The sequence below is a fragment of the Cyanistes caeruleus genome, chromosome 3 (genome assembly GCF_971803275.1).
Source record: "Cyanistes caeruleus chromosome 3, bCyaCae1.hap1.1, whole genome shotgun sequence".
NCBI lineage: Eukaryota > Metazoa > Chordata > Aves > Passeriformes > Paridae > Cyanistes > Cyanistes caeruleus.
Window position 1 is genome coordinate 3,553,327 of NC_141703.1, and position 21,952 is coordinate 3,575,278.

A 21,952-nucleotide genomic window follows, 5' to 3' on the forward strand; every position below is an offset into this window, starting at 1 on the left:
CCACAGCACTGAAGGTTACTGCTCTGCTTGCTGCAGGCAGCAGGCCCATGGGAAACACCCAAGCCACAACAAAAGGTCTGCAAAGAGAAAAATTAGAAATGCAAGTTTGCAAAGCCCACGCTTTGTGAGCCACAGTGAAACAGCTGAATCTGCTGCAGGGCAAGATGTAAAGGCCAGGAACAAATATTTCTGCGTGGCCATGACTTCACCAGCATGGAGACATAAAAGGTCAGATTTCCCAGAGAAGCTGTGGATGCCCCATCCCTGGAAGAGTCCAAGGCCAGGTTGGACAGGGCTCTGAGCAGCCTGGGATAGTGGAAGGTGTCTCTTCCCATGGCAGGGGGTGGAATTGGATGACCTTTAAGGCCCATTCCAACCCAAACCATTCCAAGATTCTATGATAAACATCAAGAAGCAGCTCTCCTCTTCAGGAATATTCATTAATTAAAGCTAGACCAGGACAGTGATCCTCCCCTCACTTGCCCTGGGCTGGTATTTTGTCCACCCAGTTTCAGCAAGGTTTTCTTTTTCTCTCACTCACAAGATGAATCCCAGGTCAGCAGAAACAGTCAGACACCTTCAATGTCCCCAGTTTCTGGCTTTTTTAAAGCTAGAACAATGATTTTTCCATGACAAACCATGGAAACCCAAGCTACTTTTCCCAGCTCCAGAAGATTCCCAGAAGATGAGGAGGTTTTTCTTAGTCCACAAGTCACTGTGTAAATGGCCAGGTTTGCAGCTGTCACCCCTGTAACAGAGCTGGCAAACATGTGCTGCCTCTCAGCTCAAAGTCCAGTTTATTATTTAACACATAATCTTGAATGGATGAGTCATAAACCCGTCTGCTTTTCTGCTACGGGAATAGTAACTTTTGGGGAAGGAGCAAACAGCTTTTCAGCCTCCTGCAGCAGGGCTGGATGGAACCCTTCACGTTTTAAACCCTGAAATCCCATGTGGCTGAGGGCACTGTGGAAACTCAAATCATCTCACTCCCTTCAAAGAGAAGTCAGAACAAAATGAAAGTATCTCACACCTGCTCTAACATTCACGTTTCTCAATGCACTTGCAGCCTTGGGGTTCCTCTCCCTTTTTTTGAGATCTCCCTTCTCCCTGAGACCTGCAATCTCAGCTCTAAAAGTCACAGGAATTTCTTCCCCCTGTCCTTAAAACCCTCCATTGTTTAAATCCTCCCTCCCATACATGGTGACTGTAAACAGACAGTAAAATTTTGTGTGATGCTGCGCACAGTAAAATCACCTGTTTGCTGCACAGCCGTTATCAGTGATTTTCCACAGGATTCCCATGAGATCCATCCTGTGTTTGCTGCGTGGCAGGAGGGACAGAGCCTGTCTGGGCAGGGCACTGGGACACAGGGTGAGCACCAGCACTGATGGGTGACAATCCAGGCCAAAGGAGAATGGGGAGGGCAATGGGAGGACTCCTGCATGGCCACGGGGTGGGTAAAAATGTGTTGTGGCTGCCCTGGGCATGGAGCTGCTCCTCATAATGCTGGAGAGGGGGCCTGGGCAAGACCTGGCTCTGCCCACTGCCCTTTCTGCCCTGGTCTGGCGTTGCTGCTTCTGTCTTTCAAGCAGGGATGGGGTGGAAAAGCATCTGGAAAGCCCAGCTGGGACAGCCAGAGAGATCTGGAAGTCCTGATGCCCCTGCTGAGACAGCTTGGAGATGGGTCAGGATGCTTCCAAAGACAAAGCAGAAAGAAGCAAATGAAGAGTTAAGTGAAACTAAACAGAAGATGAACAAAAATAGCCCTACACGTCTGATACACCATAAATCCTGTTCTTCAGTGAAACATGAGCACTTTGCAAGTCTGAACCATCTGTTAAGACCTTTCCCCAGTCAGATCTGGAGGCCAGGCTTGCTCACACCATGCCCATCAAGATAAAAACCCCTCAAAATCTGGGGCACTGGGGCTCAAGCCTGGAGCATGGGCACAAGGAAAGAGCCCAAACACATGTCCCCAACCTCTGCAGGGTGCAGGCAGCCACTGACCCAGGTCACAGCAGCACCCACACAGTGACCTGACTCCCTAATCAAGGGCCAAGCTGTAATTTAGACAAAGCTGGTGATTTCCATCAGCTCCAGCAAGCTGGAGGTGTTGAACCCATGAGCTCACATGGCTTGGCGTCATCTAACTGAGCTGACAGCACCAAATGAATGAATTCCTGGTGCCCTGTGCTTCAGCCATGGCAAAGAAAGCTTGAGAAATAGCGCAGCAGCTCTGTCCTGTGGGCAGGGTGGGGGTCAGCCTCTTTTCCCGAAAGGAAACGGCCTCAAGTTCCACCAGGGAAGGTCCAGGTTGAAAAATAGGAGGAATTTCTTTGGTGAAAGGGTTGTCAAGCATTGGAAGGAGCCACCTAGGGAGGTGTTCAAGAAACCACTGGACCAGTGCTCTAATTTTGTTGAAAAGCTGGTGGTCCATGAAGGCTTGGGCAAGATCATTTTGGAGTATTTTCCAGTTTTAACTATTCTGTAATTCTGTGTTTCCCGGTCAAAGAATGTGCTGCTGGGACCAGGTAGGATAACCCTGTCCCTGGGTCAGTCTCTTCCAGATGTGCTCATTCTCCTTCCCCAGCTCAGTGCATCCCCTCCAAGCCAGCACAAAATAAATTCCCACTTTTCCCCGACGCCGCTTTTACACGCACACTCCATTCCACTCTTCCCATGGGGCGTTTCCCACTGGATCTGCTCTGTTATAGAGTCCAACAGATGGCTGCCAAAAACAATAATATCCAAGACAAACAAACAAAATAGCCCCAACAGCATGGCTTGAGTTGGTGTGGTGCAATTGTAGTGCAATGCGGTTCGCTGACCGCCTCCATCGCTCCCTGTCATTACTGGTAAATTATTCAATCTTTTATCAAGGAAAATGCTTTAAACATGCAATCATCTGTTGTTTATCTTGTGTTCTAAAAGTGTGTGTGGCTGTGCCAGCTGTGTCCTAAATTCTTTCATTTTATCTGCCCAGTTGTACACAGACGCCAACGTAAATAAGTACCAGGTACACACACACACACCTACGAGTAATGCAACGGATCCAATCCTCTTCTGATCTTTCTCTTTCATCTCCAAGGAAAGAGAAGGGGGAAAAAAAACACTGTTTCACCTCCCACTGCTCACACAACCCCATCACCACCAGCTTGCCCTGCTCCAGTTCCAGTGGGGATTTTCCTGAGCAATGTGGGACTGGGATGTTTTGTAGCACAGATTTACTGAGCTACCTTAGTGACCAAATGGCTTCAAGGGGTGAGTTCCCAACTGGGAAGGTTTGCAAGGGAATTATCTGTAAAACTGCACCACTAAACTGGAAAATAAGAGGTGTGGATAGCATGGAGCTGAACATGTGTGGTGACATTGCTAGAAATCGGGATTTCTGGCTGGGAGTAAAACCAATTTTCTGCTGGTTACTCAGCAGCCTCTGTGCCCAAGCTGGTCCTCTCCCTCCCTGCCTGCTTTGAGCTGGCCTGGAGTGATGTCTCCTTGAGCAGCAGGCATTGCTTTCCCCTGGGAGCAGCTCCCAAATGCTCCAGCACTTGGAATCGTCTCCCAGTGCTTGCAGAGGTTAATGGGACGGGCGGATTTCCAAGTGGGAAGCTTTGCCCAAAAGTGGGTTAGCAGGAGGGTGGGGAGGAGACAGGCCCTTGCAAAAACAAAAATTCACTTACCCAGCAGTTGTGACTGGGCAAGGCTGCTCAGAGCGTGACAGGGATAAAGCCCTGACACGTGGGACAGAGTGACAGATATTATTTAATATGGGGAAGTGGATCAGGTCACTCATCTCCACTGAGGATCTGCTGCCCTGGCATGGTGCTGCTGGGAATCCTCAAGTGAGGGGTGTCCAGTTCAGGAATGTCCCCCAAACAGGACCTTGAAATCATAGAATGGTTTGGGTTGGAAGGGACCTTTAAGATCATTAAGTTCCAGGCTGTAGGCCCGGACATCTTCCACGTGAACAGATTGTTCCAAGCCCCAATGTCCAGCCTGGCCTTGGGCACTGCCAGGGATCCAGGGGCAGCCCCAGCTGCTCTGGCAATTCCATCCCAGCCCCTGCCCACCCTGCCAGGGAACAATTCCTGCCCAAGATCCCAAGATCCAGCCCTGCCCTCTGCCCCTGGCAGCCATTCCCTGGCTCCTGGCCCTGCAGCCCTTGGCAATTGTCTCTCTCCAGCTTTCCTGGGGCTCCTTCAGGCCCTGCAAGGCCACCCTGAGCTCAGCCCAAAGCTTCTCCTGGCCAGGCTGAACAATGGCAGCTGGGCCAGCCTTTGCTGCCAGCAGAGCTGCTCCATCCCTCTGCTCATCCTGGAGCCTCCTCTGGGCTCTCTCCAGCAGCTCCAGCTGCTCCCTGGGCTGGGCCCCAGGGCTGGGGGTGGTCTCCCTGCAGGTGGGGTCTCATCTGAGCAGGGCACAGGGACAGAATTCCCCCTTTCCTGCTGGTCACATTGTGGGATCAGCCCAGGGCACAGTTGGTTTCTGATCCCAGCACACACAGACAGGGCATGTCCAGCTCTCACCCACCGCACCCCAAGTCCACGTTTTTTTCAGTCCTAACACCAGGGCCTAACTCTGATTTATGCCTGGTGTGAATAAAGTCACCTCATATACTTCCATCCCATTCCTAATTGTGCTTCCCCACCTCAGGACACCTTCCCACAACCCCTTTTTATTCCTTCTCATGCAAGTTCATCAGAACATAGAGGATGGGGAAGCACCACCACGACCTCTCTGCAGGTCACTCACACCAACAGAAGGAAAGAAAAAAAACAACCCACCAATTCTTGGAAAACAAGGACTGAAACTTCTCAACTAGCTGCAGCTCACACTAAACATAAAATAAACATAAAATAAACATAAAATAAACATAAAATAAACTTAAAATAAACATAAAATAAACATAAAATAAACATAAAAAGGCAAGGTGCCTTTCTCTCCCTTGACAAACACTGCTGCTCATTCAGGTTATTTCAGGCATTGCTGCTTATTCGAGGCAAATCTCAGCTCTGTGGAGGTGTGGAAGGGATGATTCAGCAGAGGAACCTGCATGGCTGGAAACATTGCATGGCCATGGAAAACAGAAATTTTGTGGACCCCTTGCTGGGCAGCTGACAGAAATCTCCTTTTTTGTCCTCACAAGGTGGTTCTGCTGTAATCAGCTGCTCCTCCCAGCAGTGCAGGGGGTCAGTCCTGCAGTCTGGATTAAATAAAAGGTGCCACACATCATGAAAATACTGATGTCTGTGTGTTTTACTTTCATGGGACAGCACTGAAATTTTTCACACTGAAGAATCTGGGATCACAGCACTTTGGTGACAGACCCATAATGTTTTCTTAGGTTATCCATATATTTACACAAAGAATATTTAATAGAAGTAGGGAAAGATACTCATGTAATGCCTTTTGTACCAGGAAACTAATCTATGAGTTTGATCAATCAGTTAGACTTTTACAGCTTGATTATTAATCCAAATTAACTCCCACTGTTACACGCAGTTCTTGCATGAGACATATCACACACACCCACACATATACAAATATTTACTCCTGAGAAGAGCTGACCTCTATTAATGCACAAAGTTTCTGTACTAGTCTGATTTAAATGTCATATCATAAAAAAAAAGTCATGGGAAAACACGCTGCAAATAGCCATTATGTCCATGAAAATATCTCATTATCCAAAATGGAGTTATGTTTAGAAGTGTCTTGTTTATTTAAAGATCAAGTCCTAGAAATAAATTCCACATTTCTCATTCTACTCAGATAAATATTCGATTACTTAACGTGTTTATGGCACTGGAATGAATACTGGAGTGTTCTGTTGTTTTTAAAAAAAGAAAAACAATTTTTATAGAAAGTGTTGCAATGACAACCAAAGATTTAGTAGCCATTTTATTTACTTGAGTTGACCTCATAGGATGTGATCTTGGAGAAAGACAGGCTTTTAAAGCAGGGCAGTGATTTAATACACTGAATTCATTGCAAGATAAATAAGCAGGAGTCACACCATTTTCAAATCTCTCTATTTGTGCCTATGTGAGGTCTCCACAAGGAATAAAATTACATGGATCAAGAGGCATGCAGCTGACTTGTCACGGGGCACTGTAGGAGAAACTCTCCCCCAGCTCAGTTCTCATTAGCTGTGAAGGGCTGATGCTTGCAGTTTTTGGATGGAGTTGCAAAAGAGAGTTGCTTTTGCCATTAATGTCACGGGGTCCAGATGTGAGGAGATGAGAAGCAGATTCCTCACCACACTGCAGCTCTGGCAGAGGCTTCCAGCTGACAAAAAGCCCGAAAGCACAGGGTGATGCTTCCAGCATTTCAGGTCCTACTCATCAGGAATTCCACCAGAGTGCTCTGAGGGTCTTCTGGCTGGACTGGGAGAGAAGTTATTCCTGTGTTTTCCACCAGATCCTTTTCTGCAGGACTTTGTCAGGGTTAGAAAAGTGATCCTCCCTTGACTTAGGTACTGACATGCTGTAGCTGTTTAACTTCCATAATAAAGATCAGAGATTCAGAGAATCCCAGGATTTTTTGAGGCTGGAAAAGCCCTCCCAGCCCAGGGAGTCCCAGCTGTGCCCGATGCCCATCCAGGTGACACCTGCAGGGATGGGCACTGCAAAGCTCCCTGGGCAGCCCCTGCCAAGGCCTGAGCTCCCTTTCCATGGGCAAATTCCTGCTGCTGCCCACCCTGAGCCTCCCCTGGCCCAGCCTGAGGCCTGAGCTCTCCTCCTGTCCCTGTTCCCTGGCAGCAGAGCCCGACCCCCCCGGCTGTCCCCTCCTGCCAGGGACTTGTGCAGAGCCACAAGGGCCCCCTGAGCCTCCTTTGCTCCAGGCTCAGCCCCTTTCCCAGCTCCCTCAGCCCCTCCTGGTGCTCCAGACCCTTCCCAGCTCCCTCAGCCCCTCCTGGGGCTCCAGACCCTTCCCAGCTCCCTCAGCCCCTCCTTGTATGACCTCCTCTCTAAATATTTAAGTAGATCCAGCATTTCCTCTCAGGGAATCACAGAACTGAGGATCAAATACACCTGTGCCAAGCTGGGCTCTGGAGCAGAGCATCCCCAAAAGCACTGAGGTATTGGAGGCCCCGCTTTTGGCTTATGCCTAAATTCGATGCCAACATCTCTGGGAAAATATGCCCACCATGAAATTGTGGTGTTTTTGTGAATTCACTTGAAAAAAACAAGATGGGCAGAATCCAATTAAAGAAAAACAACAATAAACCTGTTTCTCTTTATCCTCACACACCTCAAGACATCAGCAGCAGCCCTAAAACCGTGTGCTGAAGACTGGACATCAGCAGAGCCATGGCTGGCCATGTCCCCAGCTGCTGGAGGAAGCAGCCAGTGAGCACAAACCCTCTCCAGCCAGCCCTTCCCCTCACTTAAAATTCCAGAATAATGAACACTTCACACAGAAGGGAAAATTTTCAGCTCTGACTCACGGGATTATTACTTTTTTGTTTATAAGACACACCCACTAATTTTACGTGGGATGCCCGGCAGATCCACCGTGAACGGCGGGCGCGTGACGAGCGCTGGTGCTGCACAGAGCACAACGGGATTAATCCATCCTGCCTTTCCCTGGGGTCTCCCTGGAGCTCAGGGCCAGACCCTCAGCATGCCATTAGGCTGTTCCTCACAGCTGCCAGCACAGGGAACACCAAACCCCGGAAAGTGGAAGTTTTCCAGCGGCTCCCATGCAGAAACTGCAAGCGGGTGATTCCCTCATCCCCAGCACCTCTTGGGAGACCCAGCAGGCCCAAGGCTCTACTGACTGCAGAAATAAACCCCAGCTGATGTTTTGCAGCTGGTTTTCCATGCAGCAGGATAACAGAGGATGCTTCAAGCTGACTCAAGGCAGAGGAATTGCGTAACACGCAGCCCCATGCAATGATGGGGACGGCTCCCTCCTGGTGCTGCATCCAAACCCTCCTTCCAACACTCAGGAAGAAGAAAAGGAGCCTCAAGTGGGTGTGAAGGTTTGTGCTGCCAGGGAGTAAATGAGAATCAGGCCTGACAGCCTTTAAACAGCACCCAGCAGTGCAGAAGCAGAGGGGAAGGCCATCCAACTGAAATACCAGGGATTTAGGCAACCAGAAATTTGGAAGCAACAAAAAAAACGGCAGGACTGAGGTGAGGACTGATGCTAGCATATCTGCCAGCTCCAAAAATAAGCAGTAATAATGAAAAAACCATGGCCCACAGCTGAAACCTCGAGTTTGTAAACCTTAATCCTGACTGGTTAATTTGGTTTATTAACTCTGCAGGCATATTCTGCTCACCAGTTTGAGCTTTGCCCCAAAAATATGAGATCTAGAGCCAGGCTTTGTTGGGACCAGGGGCTTCTGGGCGGTCAGCCACCTGCCTGAGGTCCCAGGATGACCAGGAGTGTTGGGTCCTCTGTGGGAATAAGATTCCTGTGGGAAGCCACTCCCGTTCCCCAGCCCCACTTCCCATGTTCCCATCTGAAATCAGAGGGCAGAATGCCACCTAGTGAGCTGCTCTTCCTCATCCTCTTCCTCCTCCCTGCAGCCTCCAAGCCTCCCAACCCTGCTCCACCACAGGGGGACCTACAGCATCCATCCTCCTGTCTCCTCATTTCTGTTGCAGTTCTGGCAGCAGCTCCCAAATTTTCCTGCTCACTTCCAGGCTTCCACCACTGCAGGAGTCACTGCAGAGCAATGGGAGCCCTTCAACGTCGCATCCCTGCTGCTCCCATTTCCATGGGAGGGTTTTGGCAGGAGGAAACAAGATTATGGAAGGGACATGAGCTGCTTTGTGAGGCCTCAGCTGATGTAACCACTGCATTCTTGATATGGGTTCTTGGTGCTAATCACAGGCTGGCAGTAGTTGGAATTGAGGTTTTCCCACTCTTCCCAAAAACAAATTCCTGCAGGCAAGTCAGAAACCTCCCTATTTTTTTTTATTTATTTATTTTTTTTTTCCCCAAAAACCCAACACAAAGAGAACAGGTCTCGCTGTGTTTTATTTCTGGAAGCTGGAGAGATTATTGAAGCTATCCTTCTCAAGGAAGAAGCAAACTCAGCCAAATTATAGGGATCCCTCCTCTCCTGAGAGGCCTGGGTATAACAGAGATGCAAAAAAGGCCTCAGTGAATATCTCTGAAAATAATAAACATTTCTAACCAGTCATTCACCCTTGTCCATGATGTGGCATCATAAAAGAGCAAATAATGGAGCACCAGGGAGTAAAACCAGCATTTAACAGGGTCTTATTCCTAGGAAATATGCTGGACAAGCAGGGAAAAGAGGCAGGGTGGAAAATGCTTGGAAACCCAAGCACAGCCAAGGCAGCAGATCCAGGCTCAGCTGACCTTGCTGCTGTTGTTGGAAAATAGGAATGACACCTTGCACAGGTAATTACAGCCACTTAAACCCTCATCTGCATTCCACACAATGCAGCCAAGGAATAAACATAATTACCTCCTTGTCTGGAGCAGCTGCCTGGGTTAACCTCCCACCAGCCCCAGTTAAAATGATTAATATTTAAAAGCCTTAAATCCACTTCTAAATCCAGGGTTTAGCAACTCCCCAGTGGATCCCCACCATGCCCAGTTTTGTTGTGGATGACCAGCAAAACACCCCACACCCTAAACATCCAAACAAGCAAATTTACAAGAGCATGTAGGACACAGGACAAGGGGGGATGGCTTCAAACTGACAGAGAGTAGGGTGAGAATGGATATTGGGAAGGAATTTTTTACTTTGAAGGTAGGGAGGGGTCTTTTTTGGTTTCTCAGAGCAGCTGTGGCTGCCCCTGGACGCCTGGAAGTGTCCAAGGCCAGGCTGGACAGGGCTTGGAGGAACCCGGGATAGTGGAAGGTGTCCCTGCCCATGACAGGGGGTGGGACTAGGTGATTTTTAAGGTCTCTTTCAACCCAAACCATTCTTGGAAAAAATGGGTGAAACCAAGAGAAAACAAGGTAAAAAAATTAAAAAAAAAAAAAAAAAAAAGAGAGAGAAAGGTGGGTATGAGAGAAATCTTCCTGGGAGGAAGCCAACCTATAGCTCCTGTTGACTAAGAATAAAGGGAGTTTTGCAATTTGCTTGGGATAATTCTCTGGCTGTTCCTAAGTCCAGCCAGGGCTGATGTACAGCAAGAGCCCAGCTGGCAGTGGTTGGCACAGGGCAAAGTGATGGGAACTTTCCATCCCAACTTTCTTGTGCTGATGCAAGTCGGTGCAAGACCACTGGAGCTGGTGGAGGTTGTGTCTATTTATATCCCTGGAGGATCTGGCTGGTGAATCAGCCCCTTGCTGTGGCTGGAAAATATTGTCTCACCGGGAAAATCCCGCTGCCAGTGCCACAAAATCTCAGTGGCGAGGGAAAAGAGCTCCCTTGCAGCTCCAGAGCAAATTCACTTCAAGTTAGGTGGGGCCACTCCAGCCCCTCCATGGCTGCTCAGCTCAACTGAGGCAGTCAAAACATTTCTTATGGGGTCTTTCCTACTGGTGTTTCTTTCCTCTCTGCCTCCCCTTCCTCCAGGCTCTTATCTGCCTGCACATGTTCTGCCTCACGAGAGAACGACCATAACAAACCCTGATTTATGGCCCACTTGGAAAACGCGATGACGTCCAGGCCTCCGTTTGAATTCCTTCACGTTTGCAAAGTTTAGATGTTGTCCCAGGAGCTGCCAAGGAGCTCCAGAGCAGGAAGCCAGCAGGAAAAATAAAAATAAAAGGAAGATAAGGGGGCTGCTGGGGCTGGGACGAATCCCCTACCACGTGTTTTGTTTTCGGGCCTTCTCGTGGTTTAAAACTGAAGGAGAAAGGATCTTCTTGTTCCCCTTTTCCTCATCCCAAAAAAGGCAGCCTCAAGCAGAAGTGATTGTTTTCTTAATGAAAATTAGGCTAAGGGAAGGAAGGCACCTGAAGCACAGTTTGCATTTGATTTAAGCCTATTTTTTAATTAAATTGGTACCAATTCCAGAGCCTTGGTAACATCATTTCCCCCACCAGGCTGAAAAATCCCAGGGATTGGGAGCTGCCCTTGCACTGCTGAGGTGCACCTTTGGGGAAATGAGCCCTGCACACAATTCCTCCCTCTCCACAAGGGGAGAGCTGACACATGGGGCACCCCACAGATCCCCCAAGCCCTGCCTCACCAGGCCAGCAGAAAGGAGACATCCCTTGCATTCACCACACTGTGGTATCAGGGTGATGGTATCAGCTCATTTCCCAGCGAGCAAAGCTGTTAAAAAGACACCAAAATTAGCTCTGAAAGTTAAGTTCTGTGGAATTTATTACATGAGCCTCATGTGACAGGAAAACTCATTTTTTTGTCACTATTTTGTGCTCAAATAGCAAAACTGCAGGTCTGTACTGGGCAGTACCTTGGTCTGGGCCATTTGGCCAGGCTGGGACAGCCAAGTGTCTCTGCTTTCACCTGGTGGTTGGGGTTTTTTAGAAGGTGGAGGGGTCTTTTTTGAGGACACAGTGTGTGGATATTGGGCTTTTTCCCAGTGCAAACCAAATGATAACTCAACCTGGAGCTGGCATACTCAGTGCACTCACATTGAAGCATTTATGTGTCTGTGACCAGAGCACAAACCACACAATTTTCCACATTTACGCTGCTCTCCCAGCCCTGCAGGGCTGGAAGCCCTGCCCCACTCACCTCACCAGCAGCAAGAAAAATTAAGGGATCTCCCCAGGAAGCACCGTGTGGCTGAGACTCACGAGCCTGTGATGCCTTTTTGGGACTGCTTAAAAGCAGAGGCCAGACAAAAATAAGATAATAAAAATCAGTTCTAATTATTGAAGGGTCTTCAGATTATTTAGGGCAGATGAAGCCCTCCCCAGGGGCTGCACCCAAAATGGATGATGGGTTTTCACACTTTTATAAGTTTGGTTCACTTGCATATTGGGGGTTAATCTTTATTATTATTAATCCGTATGTTGTCTACTTAAATTACTAAGCAGCTCTAATTAACAATAAAGCAAGCAACTGCACAAACACCTATTATCACAATCTGGTAAAAAATAAAAAATCTTTCAACTAAAACTCTTCTCAAAAGAAAAGGGATGAAGTCCTTCAGGACAAAAGGAAAGTGAGGTCCTAGGAAACCATGGCACAAACAAGAGGTGGCAAAAAAATGGGAAAAGCCAAGCAGGAAAATTGACACTCTTCAGCAGAGGAGTGCAGTTTACCTTCTGTACATGCTGCAGAAAAATATTGAGTATCCAAATGAAATCCCTAATTCCAGAGGAGAGAAGAAGCCTCCAGGCAGCTCCTGTTCTCCAGAAGTTCAGGGTTCAAGCACGTGAGATCTGCTGACTGCACCAAATGATTTTGGGAGCTGAGGGGTTTGGGGATCATTTAGACATAAAAGTTCTGCCCTGCTCAGCCCTGTGGGTGTGCAGACATGGTGCCCAGTACAGGACACACCAAAGGAAATCCTCTGTGTGCTTCAGGGGCTGGTTCTGTATTAAGGCTTTTGGCTGCCATAAAAATGTTGTAACATGGCTGTCACACAACACTTGGTGGCCACTTGCTGCTTTGCTCCATGTCAGAGATTACCAGAGATTACACAGACAAGACACAACTGCTCTCAGGAAGTTTTCCAGCAGCATTTCCCCTCCGAAAACAAGAGGGAAGTACAAAAAAAAAATAAAAAAAATAAAAATAATAATAATAAAAAAAAAAGAAATAAAAAGAAAGCGAAGCACGAAGCGCTTTTTGGTACAAGGTTTTCTTTGGAGAGCAGATTGTTTGCAGAGGGATGAAAAGCATGGCAAACACGCTGACAGTTTGTGAATATGCATCCGTACACATATTTCCAGCCCTGCTCACCAAGCCTTCCCTTCCAGCTCCCTTGCAGGTCTGATGAATCACAGGCTGCAAACATCCCCACGCAGGCAATAGTCACGCTGAGTGGCTCATGACTAACCCCCCCGAGCAGGACTTTATTCACAAATCCATGCAAATAGCAAACACATCTGTAAGCAGCGGCAGCAGCAGCGCTTTGCTCCCCGGATAATTTGCAAACAAGAAAAGGGGTTAAGTCTGTCACGCTGATTGCTTACAGAAAGTGGATCGCTCAGCCTTAGTCATTTGCATCTCTTTCTGGATTGCAAATCCTCCTGGCACGGAGTACAGCAGGCCCTTTCATTTGTTTTCCTGCTCCTCGTCCTCCAGATGTTCAAGTCAGACTTGTTTTCTGCAGTTGTTGGGGTTTTTTTTGTTTTTTTCTTTTTTTTTGTTTTTTTAGGACTTCTCAGCCAGATAATGAAACCTACTACAGTCAGTACTTTGCAATACTCAAGCTCTGAAAGCTCAAATATATACTTGATTTATTACTTCCAGTGGTCAATCACATAAATGCATAAAGCTTTTCCAACGAAGAAATTCATAGAGACATATTATAGAATGGCTTGGGCTGGAAGGGACCTAAAAAATAATCTCATTTCACTCCTTCCACTATCCCAGGTTGTTTCAAGCTCCATCCAGCCTGACCTTGAACATTTTTGTGGATGGGGCTTCCACAATTTCACTGGACAACTTGTTCCAGGGCCTCACCATCCCCATAGTAAAGCATTTAATCCTAATTTCTAATCAAAATCTGCCCTCTTTCCATTTGAAATTGGCACAGGAACATTCTCCTTTAGTGCCAACACAGGGTAAATACTGGAATTCAAAACAGCAGAGCAAATTATTTGTTTCTCAGCAGCACAATTATTCAACAGGCTCATGCTCAGCAGGCCCTGTGAAAAGGCCTATGCTCAGACTTTAAAAAAGTAAGTATACCCCAAAAAAACCATTCAACAGGTCAGAATCAAACCCAGAAATATCCATCCTCAATGGCCCTTGAGTGAATTAGTGTTTAAATATCTTATTTGGTGCACTATTGCCCACAGCAGTCCTGGAGCCCCAAATTTCAGAAACACCAGTTCCAACGTCACCTCATGCAAAGTCAAGCTCTTAAAACTCCTTTCCTTTGGGTCTGGAATGGCAGCAGCTGCAGTGCTTCAATAACAGGTTAATTTAGGCGTGGATTTAGCTCAGAGCTGCTGTGCTGAGCTCCTGGAAAACAGAAAGTGTAGTGGGAGGATCCTCCACCCCCAGCAAGGAGCAGGTGAGTGAGTGAGACGCTAAATTTGTACTAGGTGTGGGTAAAACGGAGATGTCAGAGAGGTGGAAGGCTGAGTGCATCCCCACTCCTTTGGCCACCTCTCATTTCACAGCTTATGCAACATCTTCAGATGAGGCCAGATGATGTCTGACTGCTGAGCTGCTCCTGGTACTGCTCCATCACACTTTTCCCCATGTTTTCTCAATGCTTAACCTCAGCATTTTTGGATTACAGGCTACCTGTGCCTGTGCTATCCAAATTCAGTCTCCACGTTCTCCTGTACTATGGAAAGTTAATTTTTAGGAGCACATTTGCACTTTACTCTCTGATTGAAATCTGCTCTCCAGAACATCTGTGGACAAAGAATTCCTCTACACACTGCTGTTCATCCCATGATTTATTTTGCAGGAAGCTGCCCCTTCCCCTGGGTTTGGGATGTTACCAGGAACAAGATGGGAGCCTCTCTGAAGAATTGCTGTGAATATTCTGTATATCTTTCAGTTCAAGTCCCTCATCTTGCCAGTGTCACAAATGAATACCTGTGAGCTTCCTTTGAGGCTGACTTGGTTAACAATCCCAAGGCTGAATGGGATAAATAATTCCCATATCATTCCCATCACATTTTACTCTATCCTCACCATCCAAAGTCTTGGGATTCCAGAGGATGAGGTTTCCAGGTGGAGGAAGGTCATGGAAAACCTGTACTCCTGATCCCCCCCACTGGATTTCATTTCAGAGATTTGGGAATAGTAGGTTAATGCCTGACAGCTACAGCAGCCACTTGGCAGTTTTTCTGGCTTTAGGGAGCAGGGATAAAGGCAACATCCAACTTTTAGGATGCCCTAAAAATGTTCAGGCTGGTGTGAGCGAGAGCTGCTGCCTCATCTCAGTGACCCTTTCCTAGTTGCATCTTAAAAAATAAATAATTGTGCTCCAGGGGAGGCTTCTTCTCAAAGAAAGACTCCCTTTTAATTAGCAACTACTAAATAAAGCCATTTTCACTCATTTCAGCCACCAGAACACGTAGATAATGTAACACATCGTCATAAATAACCTGGCAAAAGAGACACAAGGAGAGGGAGATGCTGCGCGTAGACATGGGTGTATTCCTTTGGAAAGATTGCTACATCCTTGTCATGAGGTAAATCCTGTATTTTGTGGCCCAAAAGTGGCAATAGAAGGACTGTATATGTACCAAACTTTGTGCAAGACAGGTTTGTAAAAAATCAGAAGTAATATGAGCAGGGTGTTTATTTTCTACTTCTCCAAAAATGTAACTGTTGATGTTCCTGATCCACTGACATGAACAGTTTTTCCTACTTCTCTTCATTCCTGACTGGTTTGAGTATTTTGAAATTACTTTGGACCTGTGTGATGTAGCCAGATAGACCTGGTGATTTTACCACGTGTACTTCTCTGTCCTTCTTCCTAACTAGAATGAAACAGCGCTGCGAGCATCCAGTGCCAGCCCTGCCATGGCAGGGACACCTCCCACTGTCCCAGGAGCTCCCAATGTCCAGCCTGGCCTTGGGCACTGCCAGGGATCCAGGGACAGCCCCAGCTGCTCTGGCAATTCCATCCCAGCCCCTGCCCACCCTGCCAGGGAACAATTCCTGCCCAAGATCCCAAGATCCAGCCCTGCCCTCTGCCCCTGGCAGCCATTCCCTGGCTCCTGGCCCTGCAGCCCTTGGCAATTGTCTCTCTGCAGCTTTCCTGGGGCTCCTTCAGGCCCTGCAAGGCCACCCTGAGCTCAGCCCAAAGCTTCTCCTGGCCAGGCTGAACAATGGCAGCTGTGCCAGCCTTTCCTGCCAGCAGAGCTGCTCCATCCCTCTGATGATCCAGATGAAATCCTTGCTCAGAAGGGCTGCAACCACCCTGTGTGTCCATGGCAGTGCTGTGGAGATGGGATGGAAAATACAGGACCCAACAACTCCAAACCTCCCTTTGATCTCTGCCAGCCTCTGTGTGCCAGGGAATTTGCTGGAGCAGCCGGGCTGGCCATGGGGACACTCAGGAACCTGAGCCCTGGGCTCTGTTCTGCATCTGCTCCTGCACACAAACAACCTGGGACTGTCACCGAGCAACGGGGAGATGCTGGTAATTTAGGAAATGACCAACCATTTCTGTGTGTCTGCAGGCTGGAAAACACATCCGGGAAAGGTTAAATCTGCCTTTGCAGCAGCACAAAAGAAACAAGAGCGAACATTGAGCCGGGTGTGGTGCCTCTGCAAGGAGACCCGTGCCCCTGCTGTGGTGAAAGATGCTGCCAGGTAAAATCTCAGTGTCGCATCCTGCAATGTGCTTGTTTGTCCCTGTCATGCTCCAGTGAAGTCTGGAGGTTGAGTTTTGTTTGTTTGTTTGGGGTTTTTAAATATTTAAACCAAAATAACTCTGGAAGTAAATTTCTTCAGATTCCTGACTTGATGGATTGTTTGGCAGTTGATACAGAAATAAAACACCGTGCTGGATGCTACCCCAGAAAGTGGTGCTTCTCTGTTTTATGTGTGCTCAGGGGCAAAACTGGAAGTCACTCACCTCATGCTTGTTTTAAAAGGAAAAATATCATCTCTGACCTGAAGATTTCCTCCAAGACACTCATCAGTGAGGGGGGAAACAACGCAGCTTGTGCTGTTTCAGGCACCAGCAAAGCACAGCTAATCCAGGCACTGCTTAAACCGTGGTTCTGTTCCCACAGGAATTCCCAGCACGCCCATCTAGCCAGGGATGGGGATGTACCATCAGACAGCTGAAGTCCTCTCTGGAGGGCAGGGAAAAGGAGATTTGTGCAGCTGCAGGGCAGGTTCTCCTTGTGACCACAGCCCAGAGCTCACACCTGGGCTGCTCCCCAGGTAAAAATACACACCTGTCCAGCTGTGAGCCTGCTGGACTCACCTCCTTGCAAGCAATTCCTCTGCATATATTCTAAAGGAGAAAGTAAAACATGCAGCTGAAGGCAAGGAGGTGGATGTGGCAAGACGCGAGACAGGTTTGCCACGGGGCAGATTATTCTTGTCAAACCTGGTATCTGATTTTCTAGAGATCAGATCTGCGATAAACTTTTCCTCTCTCTGTTCCAAAAACGCTGCAGGGCAAGGTATGGGTTTACCTGGAGAAGAAGGAGGCTGAGATGGGCAAAACTAAAGGGATGGGGCCTCAGGCAGTGGGGAGAGGAGTCAGCAACACAGGCTCCTTCCTCAGGACGGTTTCCAAGGCTGATCTGACTCAATAATTTTCCTCATAGCCTTGGCTCAGAACGTCAGCATGTGCTAATAAAATTTGCTGATGTCACAAAAGTGGGAAGCAGCTTCAATTCAGAATGTTAAAGCATCTTACAGTAAGACCTCATGAAGCAAAGTAGCAGGAAAGGGAGGAAATTCAGTAACACAAAGTAATGCCTTTGGGAATGACTTTTTTTTGTTGTTTTTCTCCAAGCAAGGAATTAATCACCTGGCAGCAACAGAGCTTTCTCCTCTGAGGAAAGGGCAGTTAGGAATAATACCATGATGCAGATGTGAAGAGGGAACTTCAGCCTTAAAATGCTTCCAAAGAGGTGTCTCTGTCAGGGATGCCCTAGGGAGGGTTGAAGTAATGCCACTGTACAAGGCTGTGGTCAGATCTCCTTTGCCACTGCAGGTACAATTCTTGCTTCCAGTTCCCAGCATGAACTCCCAAGGGACAGAAAACAAGGGTGGAGAAGGGTTATCAGGGTAATCAGATGAGAAAAGGCTGCATCACCAGGATATTTTTGCTAAGGGCTTTGCCATGGGAAAAGAGCAGGATAAAAACTCAAAAGGGGGTCTGAGAGAAAGGCAAGGAGCTGTTTCAGAGGAGCTTTGGGCTGGAGATCAGGGCAAGGCTCTTCCCCCAGAGGTGCTGGCACTGCCCAGGCTCCCCAGGGAATGGGCACAGCCCCGAGGCTGCCAGAGCTCCAGGAGCATCCAGGGATGCCCAGGGTGGGATTTTTGGGGTGTGTGGGCAGGGCCAGGAGCTGGATTTGGATGGTCCTTGTGGGTCCCTTCCAGCTCAGGATATTCTCTGATCCTATAATTCTGTAAATTTGATGTTTTCCATAAGTCTGCTGGGCACAAACACTTGGGAAGAGCTGCCAGGATAATTTCCTCATCAGAACATATGGATACACACTGGCCATCCATTTATTTAGGCTGGAAATCAGATTAAATGTTTAAGTAACTGGGATAACCAGATTCTGGAAAAGGCTTCCTATGGGATCACAGAGTCAAATAATCCACCTACTCTTTGATGAGATAGAAAAGGGAGGATATACCTGGACCAGGTGATGCAACAATTATTTTTTAATCCTCTGTCCTAGCTGACTCTTCCTCAGTGCTATCTATCAATAACACAAGTGATAAAACATGGAGCTTTGAAGCTCCAACTTCTTCTCTGCTTCCAAAAGATAATTGAAGGCATTTGCAAGCCTACACTCTACACCCTGCCTGCAGAGGATTGCAGAGTGTGGATTCAGGTTTCTGAGTATAAATTAGCACACAGAGTATGAAAGTGAGATTTCAAAGGCAAGTCCAAACCACTTATACTGAAGGAAAAAAAAAAAAAAAAAAGTCTGACTACAGCAAGATCTTTAAAAAAACCCTATTGAAAGAACTGGGAGCAGTAAAGACTTCAAATACTTTTATTTTGCATGCTGTCCTTGGTCTTTTTCCACAAGAAATTTTGAGCACAACAGATTTTTCCTGTTCACCAGAGTCACCTGCAAGAGGCTCAGAAGTTGTTTCCCATCTGTCTGGTTGCATTGCTGTGGCTCTACAGAGCCCTACAGGTGTACAGTGGTGATAATAGATATAGAAACCATTTTTAGAAATTTTTCCCCCTGAACTCACAAAAGCTTGAGTGTCTTGGCCTGGCAGGTTTGGCAGGAAAGGCATTTTAGCTTGTGCAGCATTCATTTTTTCTTTTTTTTTTTGATGCCTACAGCACTGTCCAACAAGAGGGAATTGCACCATTTTTCATTCTTTGGCAGTGTTCTATTTAAAATAATTACAGTCAATTATTATCACTCAACAACTGGGACTTCCTGCCCTAAAAGCTCTTTGTTTATAAGTCATCACCCACCTCTCTATTAGTGAATTCTCCAGTAATCCAATGTATTTGAGGACTACACAGAATGGCATGACTAATGCCTCCCGCTCATATTTTCCCACTTTCCTGGTAAATCAGGAATGAGAAGCAGCCAGAGCATCTCCACCTGAGCACTGTCCAGCTCAGGGGATCCTTTATTTAATCATATTTTCTGCATCCAGCCTTGCTTTCCTCCTATCCAGCCCCACCCTGCCCCTGCCCCTCTGGAGTCTTGCGAAAATTGAAAAGAAGCCAGTTTCAGTTTTCCTTCCCTCCCCCAAAATTCCCTCTCTTTCATCCTGGGCTGAGTCATCTAGGAAGACTTTCCTACACCCCTCCAGCAGCCTCCAGGCCCGCTCTCCTCGCACCTTGCCAAGCCTTCAGCACTCCAAGCACCGCAGCTTTTGAATGGATAAGCCATGGATAAGCCGAATGTGCCTCCTTGAAGATTCTTATTCACACTCCTCACTCGGCTCCCCTGGAAGCAAGCCCTGCCTTTATCCCTGTGGATCTTGTTGCTGGAGATCAGAGCCCAGAAGAAGCAGCAGTTACCAAAGTCCCCAGGGAATACCTCAGGTGGATTTTCACACCGAGCCTTGCATCACCTCCCAGCAAGCCTGCACATGTTCTCCGCTCCAATTCCAAGCTCAAAGCCAAGCTTTCCCAAAAGGTTTTCATTCAGAATGATTGGTTTTTGTTGTTGCTGTGCCCATCATCGCATTCAACCCCCTCTTTGTCCATGGTGTTGATTCTATGGGGGAAAAAAAAAAAAAAAGTTGTTTTATGTTATGCTGAGAGCCAGGGCTTGTGTGGGTAGGCAGACAGAGGGACCCATCACTTCCCAGGTATTAAATCACTTTTTCCTACTCATTCCAGTGCTCCACAAAGCTGTCCTTGCTGCTTTTCTCCCTCTGAAAGGTGTCTCTGTCTCCCTACCGCTGAAGTGAGGAGGATTTAGCCCCAGGTGACAGCAGCCAGGAGAGCAGTGACAGTGCCAACAGGAACATGGCCAGAGGGGTAGAGTTGTCTCATCCTTTGTGATCCTCAGCACAGACAGCCTTTGAGGCAGCAGAAGAACCTCTCATATCCCTGAAGTGGTGTGGGGAGGGTGGAGGGCAGACTTTCCTTGAAGGGCTCTTCAGCTGGCCTGGGAAGGGGACCTGTCTTATTCATACTTTCCTTAAATGCTCTGCAGCAGCACTGAAAAAAAACCCACCTTTTATTCCACACATAGCTGCCTTCAAAGAAAGATGGTTTGTGGAAAGAGGAAATGGCTTTTCTTAGGTTCCCTAACACAGCTGGAAAGCACAGGTGAGGTTTTGGGCACAGAGCCCTTTTTATGGCTTCTTTCTCCTATAATTGCTTCAGGATGTGTAACGGATGTACAGCACACCTACAGCCAAAGGAAAGAAAAAATTCCCTTTGAGAACATTAACGTGGCCGTGAGCTTTTCAGCAGGACCACCCTTTCCATTCCTCTGCTGGTCTTCTGCTGAAATTAGGAACTGCTTAATTACAGCCTGCCTGAATGGTGCAGGTCAGCTGAGCAGTGCCAGGGGAGCCTGGGCACTGCCCCAGCCCAGCCTACAAAGCAAAGAGAAGGAGCATAAAGGGATGGTTTTCCCCATCCAACCACCTCAGCCTCTTTATAGACTCTCTAGGTTTAAGTCATTAACAAATCATTCTCAGACACATCTTACAATTCAAACAAAGGAGCCTCAAGGTTTTCCAGAGTGGGTTCCTAATGCAAGCAGAGAAGCAGAATTAGTATCTTGGCTTTCTCCTGGAATATTTCATCTGAAATATTCTGAAAACAAGTAAACCTGTTGGACTAAGCTGAGGAAAGACACACACTGAAGCCCTTCAAAAACACTCTGGGAAAACAATAGCACTTGCAGTGACTTTCCTCCTGCACATCAAGGAGGAGAGAACAAAGGGCTGATTTATGGGGTGCCTGAAAAATGGGGTTATTGTTCCTTTATTTCCTACACATACCCACCCAAACAGGACAGAGCCCTTCCTCCTAACACCACCAGCCCTTGGAGGTCCCAGCTGATGTGTCTGTGCCACCAGGCAGGGACACAAAGTACTTTACCCAATTGCTTAAGAAGCAGCTGTAACCCCTTGGCAAATGCCCAGGGGTGGGGGGAGGCTAAGCCAAAATTTGCATTGAGGTGTAAAGACGTGTCTCTGACTTGTCTCCACCTTTGAAACCTCATTAATTTTCCTTTTGATTCATTCATTCAGTTACCTGTTGGCATGTACCTCTCTGCATGCTGCAACTTGACCTCCAAAGGTGTTCAGAGCCCAGACAGGAGTGCTGGTTTGATCAACATCTCCTTAAACAACAAATTTCCAGTAAGAAGAGAGATTTCTGTGAGATGATTGTGGCAGGAGCTGCTAGGACGTCCTCCAGTGATGGCTGTACAACTTGGCCATAAATCACCACCCCACAAAGGCTCCTTTCCAGGTCAGGGCTTCACCTCTGGCCCCCGTGGCTGCTCACTGAAGCTGCTCCATCCTTCAGGAGTTTCCAGGAGGAAAACATCAAACGTGTGATCAGCACCAGCAACTGCTGCTGCTTTTGTGATGAACTGGGACAGGAACTGTCTGCGTGCTGCCTGACACAGCGGTGGCCTAACCCAAACCTACCCGACAATAAACTGCAGCTGCAGCTCCAGGAATCCTGGATACCCTCATTTCTGCCGTGGTTTGCAGCCTGGTGGGTAAATCTAGTGGAAAAGTAAAAGCAAATGG

General features: G+C 47.6%; 1 long non-coding RNA gene across 1 annotated transcript; it reads right to left on the reverse strand.

Annotated features, from left to right (window-relative positions):
- Positions 1–19,080: 19,080 nt before the first annotated feature.
- LOC147653881 (uncharacterized) lies at positions 19,081–21,221 on the reverse strand. The gene is made up of 2 exons (XR_015285367.1): positions 20,064–21,221; positions 19,081–19,947 (listed from the first exon to the last, which is right to left on the reverse strand). It is a non-coding gene; the product is annotated as an uncharacterized LOC147653881 (long non-coding RNA).
- Between the last annotated feature and the right edge of the window lie 731 nt (positions 21,222–21,952).